Source organism: Alexandromys fortis, unplaced genomic scaffold (genome assembly GCF_014885135.2).
Source record: "Alexandromys fortis isolate MF-2015 unplaced genomic scaffold, M_Fortis_MF-2015_v1.1 scaffold_113, whole genome shotgun sequence".
Taxonomy (NCBI): domain Eukaryota; kingdom Metazoa; phylum Chordata; class Mammalia; order Rodentia; family Cricetidae; genus Alexandromys; species Alexandromys fortis.
Genome location: NW_026067988.1, coordinates 2,322,155 through 2,343,002, shown reverse-complemented (window position 1 = coordinate 2,343,002; position 20,848 = coordinate 2,322,155). Strand labels below are relative to the sequence as shown.

General features: G+C 34.2%; 1 pseudogene; it reads right to left on the bottom strand.

Moving 5' to 3' along the window:
- Positions 1–317: 317 nt before the first annotated feature.
- The window catches only part of LOC126511987 (60S ribosomal protein L7a-like), a 99,391-nt pseudogene continuing 78,860 nt past the window's right edge, over positions 318–20,848 (bottom strand).

Genomic DNA, 20,848 nt, shown 5'->3' with positions numbered 1-20,848 from the left:
TGCTGAGGTCCAAGTCTAGGACATTGTACACAGTAAGCATCTCCAGACAAATTACAAACCAGAAAGACTGAACATGTTATCTTTTTCTGTCATTCACTCAGTGGTTACTGCATACACCACCACACTTGCCATGCCTTTCGAGTTTAGTACTAGTCAAAGATAGGGAACAAATTCTTCTTCTTCTTCTTCTCTTCTTCTTCTTCTTCTTCTTCTTCTTCTTCTTCTTCTTCTTCTTCTTCTTCTTCTTCTTCTTCTTCTTCTTCTTCTTCTTCTTCTTCTTCTTTAAGGTTTGTGATGATATTTTATGTACAGAAAACTCAGCAGTACATTTAACCCAGTTTAGTGGCGAGTTCTTTGGCCTTTGCCTTTTCCAGCTTGGCAATTCGAGCCACAGATTTATGACCCAGGACGTTGCCTCCCCACTGGCGGCGGATCTCATCATATCTGTCGTTGTAATTGGTCCTAATAGCTTCCACCAGCTTGGCCAGAGCACCCTTGTCTTCCGAGTTAACCTGTGTGAAGTGGTGCACGTCTTCCTACGGACCAGCTGCCCCAGCCTGGCCTTTCCCTTGATGATGCATTAGGGGACCCTCATCTTGCGACACAGAGCGGGCAGGAAGACCACCAGCTCAGTGGGGTCTACGTCGTGGGCAATCACCATCAGCTGAGCCTTCTTGTTCTCTACCAAAGTGGTGACTGTATTGACGCCCGCTCGAAGGACAGGTGGTCTCTTAGTTGGGACATCCCCTTTGCCGGCAGCTTTCTTCTCAGCACGGGCCAGCAGCCTTTGCTTCTTTTCCTGCTTTGTCTCTGGCCTGTACTTGTGGGCAAGTTTAAGCAACTGGGTAGCTGTTTTCCGGTCCTGGGACTGGGTGAACTGGTTAATGGCAGGAGGAACTTTGGGCCGCTTATAGATATTGGCCCTCTACCGCTGCAGCCTGATGTAGCGGGTCCATTTGATGAAGCGTGTGAGGATCTCCCATGCTCTTGGATTGGGAGGATCATCAGCGATTTTTAAACATTGTGCCAGAAATTGAGGAGGTCTACCATATCAGCAAAGGATGGAAAGTCAATATTTTTTAAACCATCTTTGATATTGATATATTTTGTTGGAAAAAGTATGTTCATGAATTTGTATGACTGTAATGCATGGATCAATATAGAAACATTTGTAGGTGATCATTAAAGTTAATAAGTTTGTGGGGTTTCTCATTGTTACCTAGACACTTTCAGATTTAGAAATGCCTACTGCTCTATAGTTTATTTTGATAAAACTTTTTTTATTTTGTTATTGAGTTAACATTATATTTGTTTTCTTAAGTTAGTAAATGCATGTGTGTGTGTGTGTGTGTGTGTGTGTGTGTGCTTGTGTGCTTCCATTGCCTCTAACCCATTTTTTATTGATTTCTTACCTATTCTAATATAGAGCCCTGGTAACCAGTTCCTGTGTATCTATTCTCCCTCCACTCTAGTCCCTCCTGGCCAGTGACACCTGCTCTCCTCCTCATTCCTCTAAGTGCTCTCACTTTACACTATCTCATTGATGGTTCGTTTTTTCTTAGAGTTTGTTTTCAGAAAATATAGAGAGAAAACGAAGAACTTCCATTTCCAAGATGAAATGCAATTTAATTTTTCCCAAACAAAATAAATTTTGAAGTGAAAGGAAATAAAATATGATTTCATAACCACGTGGCATTTTTGGAGCGCATAGTTTCTTCTCATTAGTCTGCCATCTTCAGGCATGACTGAATTCCTGAAAACACTTTATGATGCACAGTGGCAGGAATGAACTCAAATACACATGATAGCTGTTCTAACAGGTGAACCTTCAGAACTCAGGCTTGTCATTTTAAACATAGTTTATATTTTTCACACACAAGTTTGTTCTTACTTCTACTAGTTCATATATAGCCACAGGATCACTTTTGGTTAGAACTAAAATTGTGCACTCAGTTCCTATGATTTGTTCCTGAGACATATCTGAAAAATTGATAGCTTGGAGATAATGATAAATTATATAGTTTTTGTATTTTTGAAAATATAAGTAAAATATCTAATGGCTGTGAAATACTCCCTGATTATTCCTGTTTTGTCTTACACCCTATCAGGTTCTTCCTATGATAAAGCTATTATATCTCATCTTTGTACTTCAGTGGTGGAAAGTTCACCCTTCTCATTAAATCTGGTACCCAACACAATGGTCTCTCTTAAAAGGACATTTCTCAAAATGACTGTCAATACATTTCCTCATGCAGCTAATACTTTTGTTGAGTTTTCTTATAATAGTTCATAAATGGCCTTCAAATATCTCATTATATTTTATTTATCTGCAATTTTATAATTATAATTTTATTAATGCAGTCAACTAAACTGCCTTGTATCTACAAGCTCTATTAATTAATTTGCTGAATGAATGGTAGAAAAGACAAATGACCTGAGTTTGTGGAATTTTGTAACAAGAGCATGGCTGCCTTTCTTGAAGAGACAGGTGTAACATATGTGTGTGTGTGTGTGTGTGTGTGTGTGTCCATTCTGAGGTTTTCTACATACTTCCACTCTTATTTTGTATTTCCTATTAAACCTACCTATCTAGTGAAATAATACTAAAATTATTAAAACTACTGTGTTTTTCACTTCAATTACTTTATTTCTAAAGTCAGAAAAAGGCCTTTATTTTTTCCCATACAAATATTACAAACAAAATTATTATTTTTTATTAAAGAATTCACAAAACTTAAAATATTCTAACATTGAAATGCCAATCATCACCTATTCTTATAGTTTAATGTAGAAGACATACAAAGATCCCTGAAGAGTCTAAAATTCAATAACTCAGTGATCTTCCTAATGAAAAAAGATGTCCATGCCAAAGAAGAAGGCATTAGAGTTCAAAATCAATGTTCATTCCTATCTGAGTTTAAAATCAAAGAAATTAAAGTCTAGTATAATTTCCCTTTCGACTGGATCTTACTCTCAAAGCCTCTCTTAGGCTAAGATAAATGGAGTCTTTTCAGAATCTGTCTTCTGGGCCATTTCCTTAGGAATAAATTTGGTTCAATTGCAAGCTCATAAGTTGAAATAGTTTTGCTACAAATGGTTGATAAAAATTATATTTTAGAAATCTTGCAGAGTTTACCAGACAATGTTTGATTTCTCTCGCTCCAGTGGTAGCACACCATCACACGGATATCAGTGTCCGCAATGCGGTCCAGGTAAAGGAAATAAATTCTCCTTTCATTTCAGAACACATTTGCCCATTCTCCAATGCAGTATTAACGCAGTAAAATACAGAAACTCTATCAGACGCAGAAAAAGAAAGAAGAAGGCAAATAAAAACTAACTTCATGCAGTAAGTCAGTATATGCTGGTCAGAATTCCAAGCAACTGGAAGAAATACACAAGAAAGTAAATAAACTTGAAGTTATATCTTTAGGATTTTTGAAGCTGTAAACTTTCCTCTTTGTTTTTTATTCCTTGATCTCCTGGGAGTAGTAAATTTTCTATAAAATACCAATTATTAGAAAGGAATGCTACTGATAGCATTAGATAATATATCTTAAAAACCTTTCATTCATTCTTTCATCTGGTATTCAAATTTTATCAATTATTTTTGTTATATAATTGTTTTTACTCTTTGTATTTTTGTAAATTCTTACTATGTAGCCTATTCTGGATTCTAATACATTGTTCTCTTGCATTAGTCTCCTGGCAGTTGGAAACAAAGAAATGTGCGATCATATCTAAAAATTTTGAATTCTTAGTTTTAATTGAACAAATTTTTCCATACATCATAATTTTATCATGTGTTTTTCCTGCCTACTGCTTCTTCAAGATTCTCTCCATATACTTATCAAACCAAATTTATGATCCTTTTCTTTCTCTCTCTTTCAACCAGACACAAATTAAGAAATGAAATAAACCAAATTAACCATCCAAAAAAAAAGTCTATCCTGGCAATGGGGTTGTTATACACAGTGAAACTCACTTAGAAAAAGAGACTCATTTTTCCCTGTGCACATGGGTATCACATGTACATAGTTTCTTGGATAAATGTGGGATCCAGTGCCTATATTCTCATCTCAGTACTGAGACACCATGTGGTCTGACCCTTTTCATATCTTGTGTGTGCTGCTAATTCTCTGTGAGTTTATATTGCATCAGTCCTATTGTTTGTTTGAAGATAGGTTTCTAAAAGTTATCCATCACTTCCATGTCTTACAATCTTTCTGCCTCCTTTTCCCATAGATCTCTGATCCATGAGGGCAAGGAATTGATGAACACATTTCATTTAAAACAGCATGTTCCTCAGTTTTGTGCTTTGCATATGTCATCCACTTCTGGATCTCTGTACTAATTCTTATCTACGACCCGAGAAAATTCAGCTAGCGTGTTTTGAGTGAGCTATTTATCTGTGAATATAGAAGTAAATTACTAAGAGTCATTTTACAGCTATGTAAAATGTTTGACTTTAGCCAAATAATAATAGTAGGCTTATTTTGTTTTAGCCAAATAATTGTAGTATGTTTTCCCCTAGGCCTATAACCTATTTATGCTCAGGTTCTTTGACACTTCATAATTATCAGATATGGATTCTATCTAATGGAGTGGGTCTCAATAAAAAAAGTAGTGGTTATTTCCATAACATTTATGCCAATATTGCACCAGTATATGATCTAAATAGGTCACTGTTTTGATTGCATGGTTTGAGGCTGAGGGTTATCTTTCTCCTCCAGCATAATTTTCAAAATTATGAATGATAGTAAGTTGGGGCTAAGTTTCTATTTAGGCTCAAACCTCACTTACTCTATAAGAAAGTGTTGTTTTTATTGCATTATTACCATCATGTTGTGGAGAATAACCAATAGCCTTTCATTATCTTCCGCTTCAAATTATCCTCTTCTAGTTTGCCTTTTTATCTCTCTGCCATACTGTCTTCTATTTCCCACTCCTTAGCTCCTTGGGAGAACTATAGTGATATATTAATTATAATTATAGTAAGTTGCAAGAAGTTACAAAGATACTTCCTTATTTCCTCTTTAAAACAATACTTACTCTTAGCTGTAGAGCTCTCTCGCCAGTAGGTTCCTTTAATATTTATTTTTTATTTCTTATTATTTATTTATTCATCATTTATCAATCAATCTATCTGTCTATCTACCTATTTATTTATCTCCAGCCTCATGTGAATTTCCCCTCCTTCTCTCCTCACCTCCCAGTCTCTCCTCCCATTCTTCCTTCTCTTCCCCATCCTCTTCATCTCTTTTATATTCAGAAAAGGACTGGCCTCCCATGTATATCTGTCAACCACAGGATTTCAAGTTTATTTAGGCCTAGGCACCTCCTCTTCTATTAAGACTGGATGAGGCAACCCAGTAGGAGAAAAGTGTGCCAGAAGAGTTTACAGAGTCATAGACAGCAGCTGCTCCCTCTGTTGGGTGTTCCATAACAAGATCAAGCTAAACAGTGTAACGTATGTATAGAAAGCCTATATTATTCCCACGAAAGCTTTATGGGTGACAGGTTATTCTCTGTGAACCCCTAATAGCCCAGGTTTATATATTCCGTGGTTTTTCTTGTGATGTTATTGGTCCCGCTGGATCCAAGTAGATAAAAGACCTCAACCTAAAACCAGACATTGAACCTGACAGAAAAAAAGTGGAAAATAAACCTGAAAACATGGTCACAGCAAACAACTTCCTGGACAGAACAACAATCATGTAGGCATTAAGATTATGAATTAGTACATTTTATAAATAATAAATTAATAAATGGAATCTCATGAAACTGAAAAGTTTTGTAAAGTGAAGGAGACCATAAAAAAAAAAAAAAAGAACAGAACAGCAGTCTACAGAATGGGAAACGATCTTCATGGACCCCACATCTAAAAGAGGATTGATTTCCAAAATATATAAAGAATTCAAGTAAATAGATTTCAACAAACCAACTAATCCAACTAAAAACTGAAGTACAGTCCTAAACAGAGAATTCTCAATAGAGGAATCACAAATACCCAAGACACTCTTAAAGAAATGTTCAACATCTTTCTCTATTTCTTTCTGGGTATGGAAGCATTCATGCTTAGTAATAAGAAGTTTGTAATTTAAAAGAAAATCTTGAAATTGTATTATATATTGGCATCATCTTTCACTTTGGTTTGCCTTTTTTAAAGTAAATTTATTTACTTATTTATATACTTATCATTTTCTTTTCCATTGTTTCCTCCTATTTCATCCCACCGACCCTCCTTTCATTACCCCAATACATTCCCTCCTCTGTTTCTATTCAGAAAAGAGCAGAACTCCCATGGATATCTATCAAATTGCAATAAGAGTAGACTAGGCAGTTCCCCGTGTATAAGGCTGGACAAAGCAACCCATTATGGGGAATAGGATTGTAAAAGCCAGTAAAAGAGTCAGAGACACTCCTATTTCCCAATTTTGGGAGTCCCACAAGAAGACCAAGCTACACAATTACCACATATATGTAGAAAGCCTACTTCATACCCATGCAAGCCCCCTGGTTGTTGGTTCAATTTCCGTGGGCCACTTCAGTATATGATAGTATATGTTCTTTTTGACCTAGTATCCTGGTGATAGAACATACTCTGAATATCATAAGAATTTTAAAGAAATAAATAATCTCTTATCATCATGATATCTCCTTCCTGTGACTATCTACCCCATATGATTGTTACAATGGCTAGCACTTCCTTTATATTAATGCCAACTTTGTTCTCATTTTAAATAATTTTACCACCATTTGCTGAAACGTGTCATGCTAAAGGTCAAAGAAAAATATTTTAATTTCTCTATATCTTTGAATTAAATATGATATATAAAATATTTATCATTTCATCTCTTATGAAGAATACAAATTGTCATTACTAAAATTTATAACATGAAATATTCAATTAACACTCCATTACTGAAGGAATATAGGAATAGGAGAGATTCAGTTTTACAATGGTATAGGAAAATGGTTTAATTCTTAAAATATTTTATTAATTTTTAAAGAACTTTTTACAATGTATTTTGGCTATATTCAACTGAATTCCATCCCTTAACTCCTCCCAGATATGCACTCAGCTTTCTGCTTGTTTTATTTTAGTGTCCTCTTCTTTTCTTTTTCTTTTATTTGTTTTCAGTATGTGTTATTCACATAATTCTGGGTTTGGGTTATCCACTGAAGGGTGATTTACCTACAAGGAATCCTACTCTTACAGAAAACCAATTCTTCTTTCTAAAGTGGACATCAACTCTCGATAATGTCTAAATTAAGAGTGGGAACACTATGAGTTTCTCATTATACTAAAATTGAGGGCTTTATCTTGTGCAAGCAACCAAAGCTACTACGTGTTCATATAGTGGTCTTTAATATTTTTCTTCAATATTCATGTTTTTCTTCAATATTCACCAAGACCTGCTTCTTACAATCTCTACACAGAGAAGAGTTGTCCCTTAGACTTGTAAAGTAGCTGTAATACAGAGGATTCATTTATAGCTCTCCACTCCTCCATCCTGTCTTCTCTGAACTGTGACCAGATGTCGACTTCAGCCTTAACCACTGTCTTCTACACAAGGAAACTTCGCCAGTGTTGGGTAGTAACTGTGTTGATATCTTGGCCGAGAGATATATATTTCGACCTGAGCTTTAGAGTGCTCTACATTCATAACAGAAGAGGATTCATTCTTGGAGTCTGCAAGTTTCCCAAAATGTGTTCTTGGTCAGGTTTTGAGTATTAATCTCTGCCAAAAGAGATTGCTCCTTTTCAGACTTGTACTTTAGATTTGAACTCTTGAAAGTGCAGCATCTAGAAACTTACTGGTACTTTTTCTGATTCCCACACTTTTTATGTTCTTTATGTTTTGGAAAAATTCCAACACCAATGCTTCCTCCCAACTTCTAGTCCACAAAAAGCCAGGAAATTGCCTCAGATTAGTGAGGAAATCATATTTTATCTGTCTGAACAAAGGAATATATCTTCTGTAGACATTTTAGCTTTCTTGTCTGAAACACTATTTGAGAACTAGGGACAGAAAAAATGAACTTATTAAATGAAAAACTATTCGAGACATATGCTTGCTTTACTAAGATTCTCTCTCTCTCTCTCACTCTCTCTCTCTCTCTCTCTCTTTCTCTTTAATTCTCTTCTCCCCTCTCTCCCTCTCTCTATCACTCTCATTTTGAGACAGTGTCTCACTGTAGAGACATGATTTGCCTTGAATGAACAATTTTCTTTCCATGTTCTTTTGAGTACAGCAATTAGAGGTGTGTACACTATGACATTTGCTTTCTTGTTCTTTCTATTTTAATAAGTTTTTCTAATTTTTGATTTCAAAATATAATTATATCATTTTTTTCTTTTTGCTTTGCTTTACAAATTCTCCTTTATACCTGTCAAAGCTGCTAAAATCAAAAACATAAGTGACAAGACATGCTGAACAAGATGTGGAACAAGAACACACCTCCATTACTGGTAGGAGTACAAATTGTACAGTCATTTTGAAAATCACTGTGGCAGTTTCTCAGAAAACTAAAAATCATTCTGCTTCAGATTCAGCTATACCACTCTTTGGCATCTACCCAAAGGATGCTCAATCCTATCACAAGGAAACTCAGTCAACTATGATCATAGCATCTTTATTTGCAGTAGCCAGAATAAAAACAATCAAGAACTTGAAATCAACTGAGATGTCTCTAAATCAAAGAGTGGATAAAGAAATTTTGTAATATTTACAAAGTGGTGTATAACTCAGGTGGTTAAAACAATCACAAAGGAAATTTGAAAGGACATGGAGGAAGGTAGAAAAAAATAATCCTGACTAAGGTAAGTCAGACTGAGAAAGACAAACATAGTATGTACTCACCCATAAGTAAATTTTAGATCTAAAATAAAGGATAACCATAGTACAATTCACAGACCCAAAGAGATTATGTAATAAGGAATATAGAAGAGGGACACCCAAGTATCTTTGAGGAGGAGAAATAAAAAAGATTTCATAAGTGAAATGCAGGTGGGTAGGGATGAGAACATGAGAGATCAGGTTGGGGGGTAGAGGAAGAGAGTAGTGAAAAAGACAGCTGAAAAACAGGGGCTCTTTCAGGGTCACTTAAAACCCTGGCACTAAGGACTGACAGTTAATATGTATGTCCAGCCAGTAATTTTGGTCAAGTGACTGTGGTTGTTATAATCAGAGCCTGACTCTGACAACTCCAGTGAAAAAGACTTGGTTATCCAACCACAATCTGCTAATTAAGAGACAAGTGAAAGAGTGCAAACAGGAGAAAAAAGTTCAGTTTTTTGATCATTACATGGAATGAAAAACAAATGACAAGGTCCAGCAACAATTCTTCCCCATATCCATATTTGAGATCAAGACATAGGTTTAGGTTTAAATTGAGTCCGAGAGGTACGTGTAGCCATTGAAGGGGTACTCCTGACCATCGTCAAAATTTTAGACAGACTCTCTCCTTGAAAACATCTGGATGATGTTGAAACTGCATGATTCCTTTTTGGAGAAGCAACTTTTCTTGCCAGTAACAGAAGCACAGACTATTCTATTCTAAACTGCAATTCATTGCGGCCCACTGTGCCCATGCTCTAACACCTGTGTTAAGGGACAAGTGCTTCTCTTAGAGTATCTTCTCTCCTTTAAAGATGGTACCAGGGAAGTTATCAATTAATCAATCATTATCTCAAATCTGGTGATGCAAGGTCTTTTGGTCAACATAAATACCATTATTATTTGAAGGGAAATTTTTGTCCCTATTATGCAGTGTCTCTTTGCATGATTCCCTATTTCTGGAATGAGACATTTGCTGAAGAGAAGTAAGAAATCTATGCCAGTAGAATTCTAAAATACAAAATATAATTCCTGAGGACAGTGACTGCATCTGCCTCAAAATGTGATAGGTGGTATTAGGACAAATGTGGAAGGACTATATATTGAAAAAACATACTTTCAGTGTAACTGGGCAAGATTATTATTATTGTGCAATTATGGTTGTCTCAGAATATTTATAGACTTATATTTCTTGATTATGTAACTTTATAATTCTTATGTTTTTAATTTTTGCATATAAGAAATATACATACAAGGCAGAGTCAAATAGATTATTAGTTATTTACAGAAGTAAGTAGGTGTTCATATACTTCTACTTCATTCAAGTGTGATTTATTTCTAATTTACATGGTTTATTTGCTAATATAAATAAAAAGAAAAATGTGTAAATCTTTCTAAGAGCAATAAACTTAGAATTTCTCAAGGAATGCTACTTTAGACTCGATGTACAAGTTATTTTTATTTCATATTCAGGAAAATATCTGAAGATCTACTTCGAGCATTACCTAAATATCGGAGGAAGCTATTCATCTTATGAAGCATTCTTTGACTGATATCAGATTGTTCTCACCTTTATTTTTCCAGATAATATAATATTTTGTTAAGTCTTCCTGGTAAAAATATATCAGTCATATATCATTATATTATGCTTTAGGATCCTCAACAGTTTAGACTAACTGCTTTTGGAATACTTGGATAATGATGGTCAAATTATATGCAAATACAAGTCAGGCATTTAGTGGTTAAAAATGAGTGTTAATTTTTCTTACTAGGAATAAAATCTTTCTTAATAAATATTCTCTTACTGTGTGTGTGTGTTTGTGTAAAGGTATGAAACTGAAGGTATAGTTCTGATCATGTGTGTATCATTGCATGTGGGCACATGCAAACATGCAGAAGAAAACACCAATTGTCCTTCAATAACTATTTCTCTTGTTTTTTGAGATAGCATCATTAATTGGTTTGCAGTTTGCCAATCAGAGTAGAAATTCATGGCCATTTTCCTGTCTCAGTCCTACTATTTCTGGGTTATTAGCATGTCCCACTTCTTCGTTTTACATACATTCTGAGGATAAAACTCAGATATTAATTCTTGTAAGGCAAGCACATTACCAACTGAACTATCTCCACAATCTATGTCCAATTTTTTTATATTAATTATTTCTTATTTCCCGACTGATATTTGAAATGAAATATTTATTTTATCAAATCTCCTTAATTATAACGAAATTTCACCATTAAAATGTTCATAGTAACCTTCTAAGTTGAAATTACATACGTATGTTTGTATATGATTGGAATATTTTTAATTTATTTGTTTGCTTTTTGTGGCAACAGTTCATGTTGTATATACATAGCTGAGAAAGGCATTAAGCTTCAATACTCCTGCCTCCGATTGGCTAAGACCATAGGTATATGACACTATGGTTGAACCTATACAGACTTTGCGTAATGGCAATTCTTTTAGTCAAAACTAAACAAACTACAATAACCTTTAACTAACGTATGTCAAATTTTCATTGCCTCAGGAGTGACAAAATAATGACTGACTACTTACATGTAAATATTACTATTGAAGCAATTGAAATAGCAGCTATCGTGACCAATTTTTAATTACTTATTAAATGGAAATTATGTAAATAAACAAAATATATCCATTAGTCAATAAACAGTATTTATTACAATCTTGCAAACATGCCACTTCACTAGTCTTCTGCAAGATACATAGAGATTTAAAAATTAATAGAAACAGTAATTTTTAATTTACTTATTATAGAATTCAGTCTGGACTGATAAAAAGGAGTCATATGCAATTTACAGATACACATAAAAAGAAAGATACTGGTCCACGCTCCTGGAGTCCAGTCATAGAGAGTGAGGTGTGATAATACGAGCAAACAGGTCAAGACCGTGCTGGAGATATCCATAGAAACAGCTGATCTGAGCAAGTGGGAGCTCACTGACTCCAGACTGACAACTGGGGAACCTGGATATGACTGAACTAGGCCCTCTGAATGTGGGTGACACTTCTGTGGCTTGGGCAGTTTGTGGGGCCACTAGAAGCAGAAAATATTTATCTGCAGTGCATGAACTGACTCGTTGTAGTCCATTTCCTCTGGAGGGATACCTTTTTCAGCGTAGATGCAAGGGACTTGGTCCTGCCTCAAGCAAGTCATGTGACAAATTTTATTGACACCCCATGGGAGGCCTCACCCTCTCAGAGGAGTGGATAGGGGTGGGGAAACGAGGGTAGGGGGAGGGAATCGGGATTGGTATGTAAAATAAGATTGCTTTTAAATAAAAAATAAAGGAAGATATTTAAAAAGAGTAACTGTTCTGTTTTATTTTAGGACAATATATTTACTGTAAAATAAGGATATGCTAGAGTTTACCCTTTTTGGTAAAATACCCTGCACAGATACACTGCAGATAGTTAAAGTGAGATTGGAGTAATTGGTTGACTATGTTATATGTATGACACATATGTGAGTAGATACTTTGAAAAAGAAAATGTATGTGAATACAATTTGGTCAGTTCATATGACATTGCTTGTGAACATATAATTTCATCTCATTTTGATTAACCACCTGATGGGCTTTCCTAAATAAGCCAGTCTTTTCCCACTCTCAGCAACTTGTGTTTTCTGATGTTCTTTGTATTGATGTGGGGCCACATAACATTTCCCTATCTATGTTCTTTGTCGGCTGTTGTTTTCCTTATTCAGGTCTTGCTTGACAGCTGTATTGTGAACAAATTATTATTTTTTATTTCAGACAGCTACAAGTTAATAAAGGCACTAACTTGTTAGTATAATATAAAGAAGCGTCATTCATAATGAGTGATTTATAAATTGAGAATATAATTCTACCTTAAATTGTCAAATTTATATGCTGAAAATTATATTTTAATTGTCCTATGGATTGAATTAAGATGTGAAATAAAATTTGGAGAAAGGTGATAAACCTTTAAATATACACTAAAGAAATATTAAAGGTGTATTTGATATATCTATATTATGGTAGTTGAAACACAGAACTTTTACATAACAGTTACATATGAACATTTATATTATATAAGATCATTTATGATGTTTATATTGTTTGTTGCAGTTACAAACATTATTTTTTGAATTAAATAATTACTATTCTTTCTTGATTCTCAATGAGTGATCCAGAAATTCAGAATCTAATGAATTTCTTGTTTAAAATCTAAAAAGAACTTCCATGATTTGAGACAGCCTCAAAATTTTCATGGGAACTTTGAAGGGGAAACGACATTTAGTTTGCTGAGCATATAAATAAGACCTTTCATTTAGCATTAATAACTTTGCAGTTTAAGATAAAACAAAAGGTCAGCAACAAACAGCATGTACGGGGTACTTCATGAAAATGAAACCCAAGTAATTGCAGAAAAGAACAGGATATGGTGGAAAGAACTAAGAAAAGTGCATACCTTCTGTAGTAGAAATATTTATATTGCCCTGGTTTCTACATGTATAATTAATTCCCAGTGCCATTACAATAGTGATCTACCATTGACATTTCCTAGTCACATTTTTCATTTTTGGTTATTACCCATCTGCACTGTGCATCCTTTACTTATGAGACTCCTAATTCTTTAATTTTACTCTTGGCATTCTTTAAATTGTAGAGGGTTTCCGTGTGATAAACTAATAGACCTCCATTCCATCAAAGCAAGTTTAGATTCCTGTGTCTCATTTTAATGCTTCTAGATACTCACTCTATCAAGCAGTTGCCATGAATAACCTTTCTAGTTTTGTTGGAGAAATTCTTTTCACTGAGATATGATAAAGTTTTAAAATACTTGTAAGATAATTAGTGGCTTTTCTGAATCAGTAACTTTTATCAAATTGAATTAGTGCTATATTACATCAGCTCTCTTTCCCACTAGCACAACATTTGAGTTTTTAATAAGATAATTTTGTAATATTTTAGACAAATTTAATATTCATACATTATGAAAAACACTGCTAATATGATCGAAAACTGCTAGGAGGAGCAAACGATTTCATTAAGTCTAAAATAAAGCTCGCTTTGAATTTTTCACCTCCTTGAATACCTGTCTTTACTAATCAGATGGTAGAGAAGGCAGATTGAGCCCTGGAGACTAGATAATACATAATCCATATTCTTAGCACAGTCTGATGTCACTTTTCAGGCTTAAAATCTTTCTGCTAGAATGTGCTTGGGATATTTTAGTGTAGAAATATTTGGGATGTTTTAATTTAAAATGATCATGGCTCGCTCTATTTTGTCTTGGCACTGTTAATTTATGTCTATCATAGCTGCATAAAAAGAAATTTGTGAGCAGTGTAATAACTTGGTGAATCTTCATGAGCTCTGAGTCAATAAAATGATGACACAAATTTCACATTATTTTAATGCAGCATCTGGTTTTTCAGTTGAAAGTATTACATCTCTTGCTTTGAAGGAGTCATAATGAAACAGAACAAATCTTAAGATAACTAAGTGAAAACATTCTTCTCTTTCATGGATAAAGACAACAACCATTCTCTTTGGAACTGAATTATCAGAAATGTTCAATTTTGCTGAACTTTAAATATCTTATCTGATCTTAATGTAGAAAGATCACACATAATCGTGAAAGTACAAAAACAGGAGAAAAATGTTAAAAACTAAAATCAACATGTGGGTCAAATTGTTCCAGATTTGACTGTAGAAAGCAAAGGTAAATGTCCTCTTCAATTATTTTTCCTTTTCAAATTTCCTTTTCAAATTTTTTTGTTTGTTTGTTTTTTTGGGGTTTTTCGAGACAGGGTTTCTCTGTAGTTTTGGAGCCTGTCCTGGAACTAGCTCTTGTAGACCAGGCTGGTCTCGAACTCACAGAGATCCTCCTGCCTCTGCCTCCCAGGTGCTGGGATTAAAGGCATGCACCACCACCACCCGGCGTCCTTTTCAAATATTTTGAAAGAGTTCGTTTGACTTACTTCAGTGTGAAATGAAGAGAATATGTCAAATGTGAACTCTAGATACCACCTATCACAGAAATAAATAATATTAAGACAAAATACAGTTGATATCCTACAGAATGAACCGTTGTTCATTTATCCATTGCAACCTAGCCCATTATCAGTTAGGAATAAATGAGGAAGTTATAGAGGAATGTTGCATTTGGAGAATGTGTCTAAGAGCTGGCTTGTGAAAAACACATAATCATTAATGTATGATGATTTTTCCGAATTTTACAGCTGTTCTTATTTGTTTTCTTAAGTATTACTTTGTATAAACCTGAAACTATGTTGCAAAGGTTATGAGTCAGTAGAGAACCCAGAAAAAAAATCAAATAATTTATGCTGTATTTACAGTGGTTCTCATCACTCTTACAGATTAGGAATCTTATTCAAGATAAACCTCACAAGCCAATGAGAGTTAGGGTTAGAGTTCAAGGACTCCGAAGAAGCAAGATTAACAAACCAAGTGGACTAATATGAGGAAGGATATTTTAAGTGTTTATATTACATGGTAAGGGAATCTTAGAGATAACATGGCCTCATGCTAGTCCTCCCCTGCTGCCTGGACTACCAACATAGGTGCGTTTGCAACAGTGCTCATGGCTATCTATGAAATAGGTCTTGACACTAATCAGCCTGTTTCAGAAGTTGAAAGTTCACAAGATAGCTGAACCAAATGCTGATCTCATTCACCCTTAAGATTAGTTCTTTAAAAATTAGTACTAACTTATAATTATCCCTACTGTCATATATCTTCATATTTACATTTTCTTGGACAAATAGTGGTTCCTAGTGTGTTTTTGTTCAATTCCCATTACCAAATGAAAAATATTTAGTATTGGATTCTGGTAATATGTCATTAATAAATCTTTTTATATTTTTTTAAAAAAAGATAAGCCGCACAAGTGGCTATGACATGAACACTCAAAAGCATTTAAACAAAATACAAAGTAAAGAAAAAGGAAGGCTAAATTTTAATCACACTTGTTTGTAGCCTGACAAGCCAATGCCTTCATTAAGAAAATTTGGATAATAGAAATTTTAATAAAATATATGTATTAATATTTATTTACTAGTTAATAAGNAAGAATACTAATTTATAAATACATATTTAAATTTTATATGTCCTATTTTGCCATTATAATTCAAGAGTTATAAATTTAAAGCATTCTAGTGGATATAAATGATTCAAGTATTACCTATAGAAGCTGTAAAATGTATTTATTTTATAAACAATCCCTACATATTCTCTAGTAGTTTTCTGGGGCTCTGTTAATTAGCTCAATATTTATGTCTAATATACAAAGTGCTTAACTTATTACTCTCAATGTTGTATATCAAGCTCAAAAATGTTTATTTTAAATTATAGGATATTTTAGCACACAAATTACTGAAGTAGTTTTATTTCTATTTTAATGTGAGAAACAACAAAACAAAATTAATTAAGTTTTTGGAACATGACATAAAACTGACCATATTACAGAGAGAAGAAGATGGGGTAAAGAAGTAATGTGTTCAATTTTATTGAAGTAGAAATATAGCATATTATTACATGGCTATGAAGTTTATATATTAACCAGCCATCTGGCTATGGGGTAAAATAAGTTGTCCCGTTGTCTAGGATTTAGAATTTATTTCTTTAAATAAATTTTTATATTACTAATAAGAATGATGAGATCAGAATGTCCACATTTCTTAAAGAATAAAAGCACAGCTATGGTCTCATTAGTTTACTCAGAGTATTATAAGATAAATACAGTTTCTGCATATATTGCTATTTTGATTATTAATTTATGCTAAGCTTATCCAATTATAGCAAATTGTAGCATCTGTACTTTCATTTATGGTGCTGAAGGAAAGTGATTACTACATTATGAGGCAACCATACTCCAGAGTGTAACAAAACATGAAATACGACTGGGTTGAGAACATTCTTATTTTCTAGCGATGTGGTGATCTCTGAGGAGCCACATCTTGTAGTTACCAGATGTTCCACAATAACAGTAACTCTAGAGTTGCTTAGTTGTTATAACAAGAAGATTTTACTACATAGGAAAAGATTGGCATTTTCTCTGTTGGAAGAAAATGAAATTGGCCATTTAGAGAAGCAGTTTTAACTGAGCTACGTGGTTTACGTTGATTAATCTATCTCATTAGAATATTAGCCAGCCAATCAGACTCATTTCTACCCACTTTCAAATCTATGCCATATGTCTAGGTCATAAAAAAAACATTTCCTTTAATTCTAGCTAACATGGAATCTACATTAGAAAAGAAGCTGACCTTTTCTTGTGCCACAATGCATTTATAAAATTACTTTCATTATTTCAGAGACTTTTTCTATTCTGATTCGGGCTTCTTATGGAAGTAGAATAATGACAATTGTAGAAAATCATTTTATTTTATATCTTGCTTTTGTGTCCCTTTTCTTGTATTTCAGTGACAACAGAAAATGGCAGAGTTGCTTATAAACATAATTACATACTATTTTAAACATGCTTGTCATGGCAACTTGAATTTGTGCTCTATTCAAAATTAAGTGTAGAAATTACATATCAAGTGGTCTAGAGGAAAAATACATATCATGTGAATCATATAGTGGAAAAACAAAAACAAAGCAAAAGGATGAGTTCCTGTTTTGCATTCCTATAAAAATTCTTTATATTGATTCTGTATAACAGCATAGTAGGTTTTACTCCCTCAGGATGCAATAAGTTAAAAGTAATCAGGAAACGTCGTCCTGAAGACGTACAGGGAAAACTTTTCTTTTCTGTCTGAGCTTTATGAGATTTTGTCCAAAAAATTAAAAAGAAAAAAAAAAAAAACAACCAACATGACACCATCAAGTCCATAGGGTGGGAAATCAGAAACTAGCTGAATACCTGTGGACCAGGCAAATTATTTGGAGAAAGAAAATTGAATAGAAAAATCACAAATGAATCCTTTCTTACCTTGTCATCTAATACTTTATTTAGTAGCTTATGATGCAAGGTCTGAAAATGTAATTAAATATCACCCTTGCTAACAGTGGCTACTTACAGACTAATGATTTCAGATCAAGCTACAATTCCTCTAATCGGACAGATAAGTCTCAACCATTCCTTCATGGGGAAGAGAACTTCCAGATCCTTTTATCTAGATGTGTTATAGAACAAATATAGGGATCTTCTGCTGAGGTCTCTGATTTCATCTGCATACCCTATGTGCTCCTATTTTGAACACAATGTCATATACCAGCAGACTTAACTCTTTAGCACTCCATTCAACTTAAAATAGTCTACCAGATAATTTTGAAGTCACTGAACACAAAATCAACTCAAAAAATCAGCTGCCCTCTTATATATAAATGATAAACAAGCTGAGAAAAAAATCAGGGAAACGATACATTTTTAGTCACATATAATATGAAATATTTTGGATTACCTAACCAAGAAAGTGAAAAACCTGTATAACAAAACTTTAAATCTTTGAGATGGGAGTTTGGAGAAGATATCAGAAGATTGAAAGTTCTCCCATGTTTATGGAATGCAGGATTAACTAAGGACAAATGGCCATTTTACCAACAACTACAGATTCAATTAAATTCTCATTAAGATTCCAACACTTTTCTTTACAAAACTTTAAAGAATATTAATCAACTACATATGGAAAAGCAATCACAACAAAAAACACAGGATAGCTAAACACAATTCTTTATAATAACATAACTTCTGGAAGTATCACCATTTCTGATTTCAAGCTCTACTCCAGAGCTATTGTAATAAAAACCTCATAATATTAGCATAAAACAGACATACCTATCAATAAAATCAAATCAAAGACATAAACATAAATTTATAGACCTATAGACACCTGATTTTTGACAAGGAAGCCAAAATTATATAATTGGAAAAGAAAGCATCTTCAACAAATGGTGCTGATCTAACTATGTGTTTGCATGCAGAACAATGCATAGCTACCATCCTGTGAGAAAATCAAGTTCAAGTGGAACAAAAAACCTCAACATGAATCCAGATACAATGATTCTGTCAGAAGAGAAAGTGGAGCATTGTATGAATGTATTGGGACAGAAGACACCATCTTCAACAGGACACCAATAATGCAGATACTGAGATTCGCTAATTTATAAATGTGACCTCATGAAAGTGAAAAAAGTTTTTGTAAGGCAAAGCACACCATCAATAGAACAAAATCGTAGCCTAAAGAATAGGAAAAAATCTTCACTAACCTCTTATCTGACAGGCTGACGGCGGGCTGATTTTTAAACTATATGAATAATTAAACAAAATAGAATTCAACAAACCAAATAATCCATTTAGAAATGGGAACAGAGCTAAGATAATTATCAACATATGATCCCAAATCTCAGTGAAAAACTTAAGGAGATGTTGAGTACCACTAACCATCAGGGAAATGCCGACCAAAGTGACTTTGCGATTCCATCGTATACCTAGCAAAAGAGTCAAGATCAAAACCACTAGTGACATCTCATGCTGGAGAGAGGGTGGATCCAAGGGAATACTCCTCATTGTTGGTAGGAATGCAAATTGTATAGCCACTTAAAAATCAATGTGTCAGTTTCTCACAAAACTGGGAATCAGTTTACCTCAAGACCCAGCCATACAACTCTTGGGCTTAAACAATGAAGCTCAATTATTCAACAAAGAAACTCGGTTAACTCTGTTCATGGCAAATTTATTTTAAAAGCCAGAACTTGGAAATAACTTAGATGTCCCTCAAAGGAGGAATCGATAAAGAAAATATGGTACATTTCAAAATGGAGTATTATTCAGGTGTTCAAAACAATGACATCAGAAAATGTGAAGGCAAATGGATGGACTAGAAAAAAAATCGTCCTGACAGAAGTAATCCAGATGGAGAAAGAAAAAACATTTAGTCATCTATATGTGAATATTATCTGTAAAATAAAGAAAAACTATGCTATAATCCACAGATCCAGAGAGAGGAGAATACAACAGAGATTCAAGTGATGATTCCCAGATCCTCTTAGGAAGGGAAAATAGAAATTTCATGAGTGGACTTTAGGTTGGTGGTGATGGGAATATGAAAGCTCAGGTTGACAGGAATAGAAGGGGAGTGAACTGAACAGATTACTAGAAATAGGGATCATTTTGAGGTCAGGTGAAAACCTGGTACAAGGGAATCTCTCAGGAATCTGCAAGGATGACCGCAGTTAAGACTCCTAGAATAATGTATATGTATACACACACACACACACACACACACACACACACACACACACACATCCTGCACTGGACATCTCCTATAACCAGGCAGGACTTCGAAAGGAGGGTGTTGGAAACCACATAATACTTTGGCCTATAGTCTGTACTGCCTATAGGATGTGCTCAGAACCAGATGGCCCAGGGATTGATGGAGTGGCCAACCAATGACTGGTCCAGCCTAAAACCTATGCCAGGAAAGCAAGCCCAACACTGACACTGTCTGCTGTAACATTACCCACAGTCTAGATGACCCATAGACCTAGGACAGAACCAAACATTTTCATTGTTTATTCAGAGAAGCAATATGTGTCGTATTTTAGGAAAGAAAAGTAGTAGAGAAAGAATTAAGAGAGATGTAGATGGAGCAAGGAAGATTTATTTTAATTTTGTTTCTGATTTAAAATTTAAAGCTACTTTAAAAAGTGGACAGATGATATATTTTATTTTAAAGTTTTCTGTTTGTCACTAAAAATATGTTCTCAATACTAAGTAATGTCATTTTGTGAAGATGGCAGAAATTATTTACTTCTTTCCATTAATCTTATTGTCAATCGATATTTATATAAAACCCAGAAATACAGATGTATTCACTCATAATTGGTTTCTAGCCATAAATAAAGGTCACTTAGTGTATACCGGGTGAACCTAAAGAAGCTAAAGAAGAAGGTGAACCCAAGAAAAAACATATAGTTATCCTCTTGGCTAAGGGAAGTAGATAAAATTGCCGGGGACAAAATTGGGATCTTGGGGGTGGGGTGGGTTGGGG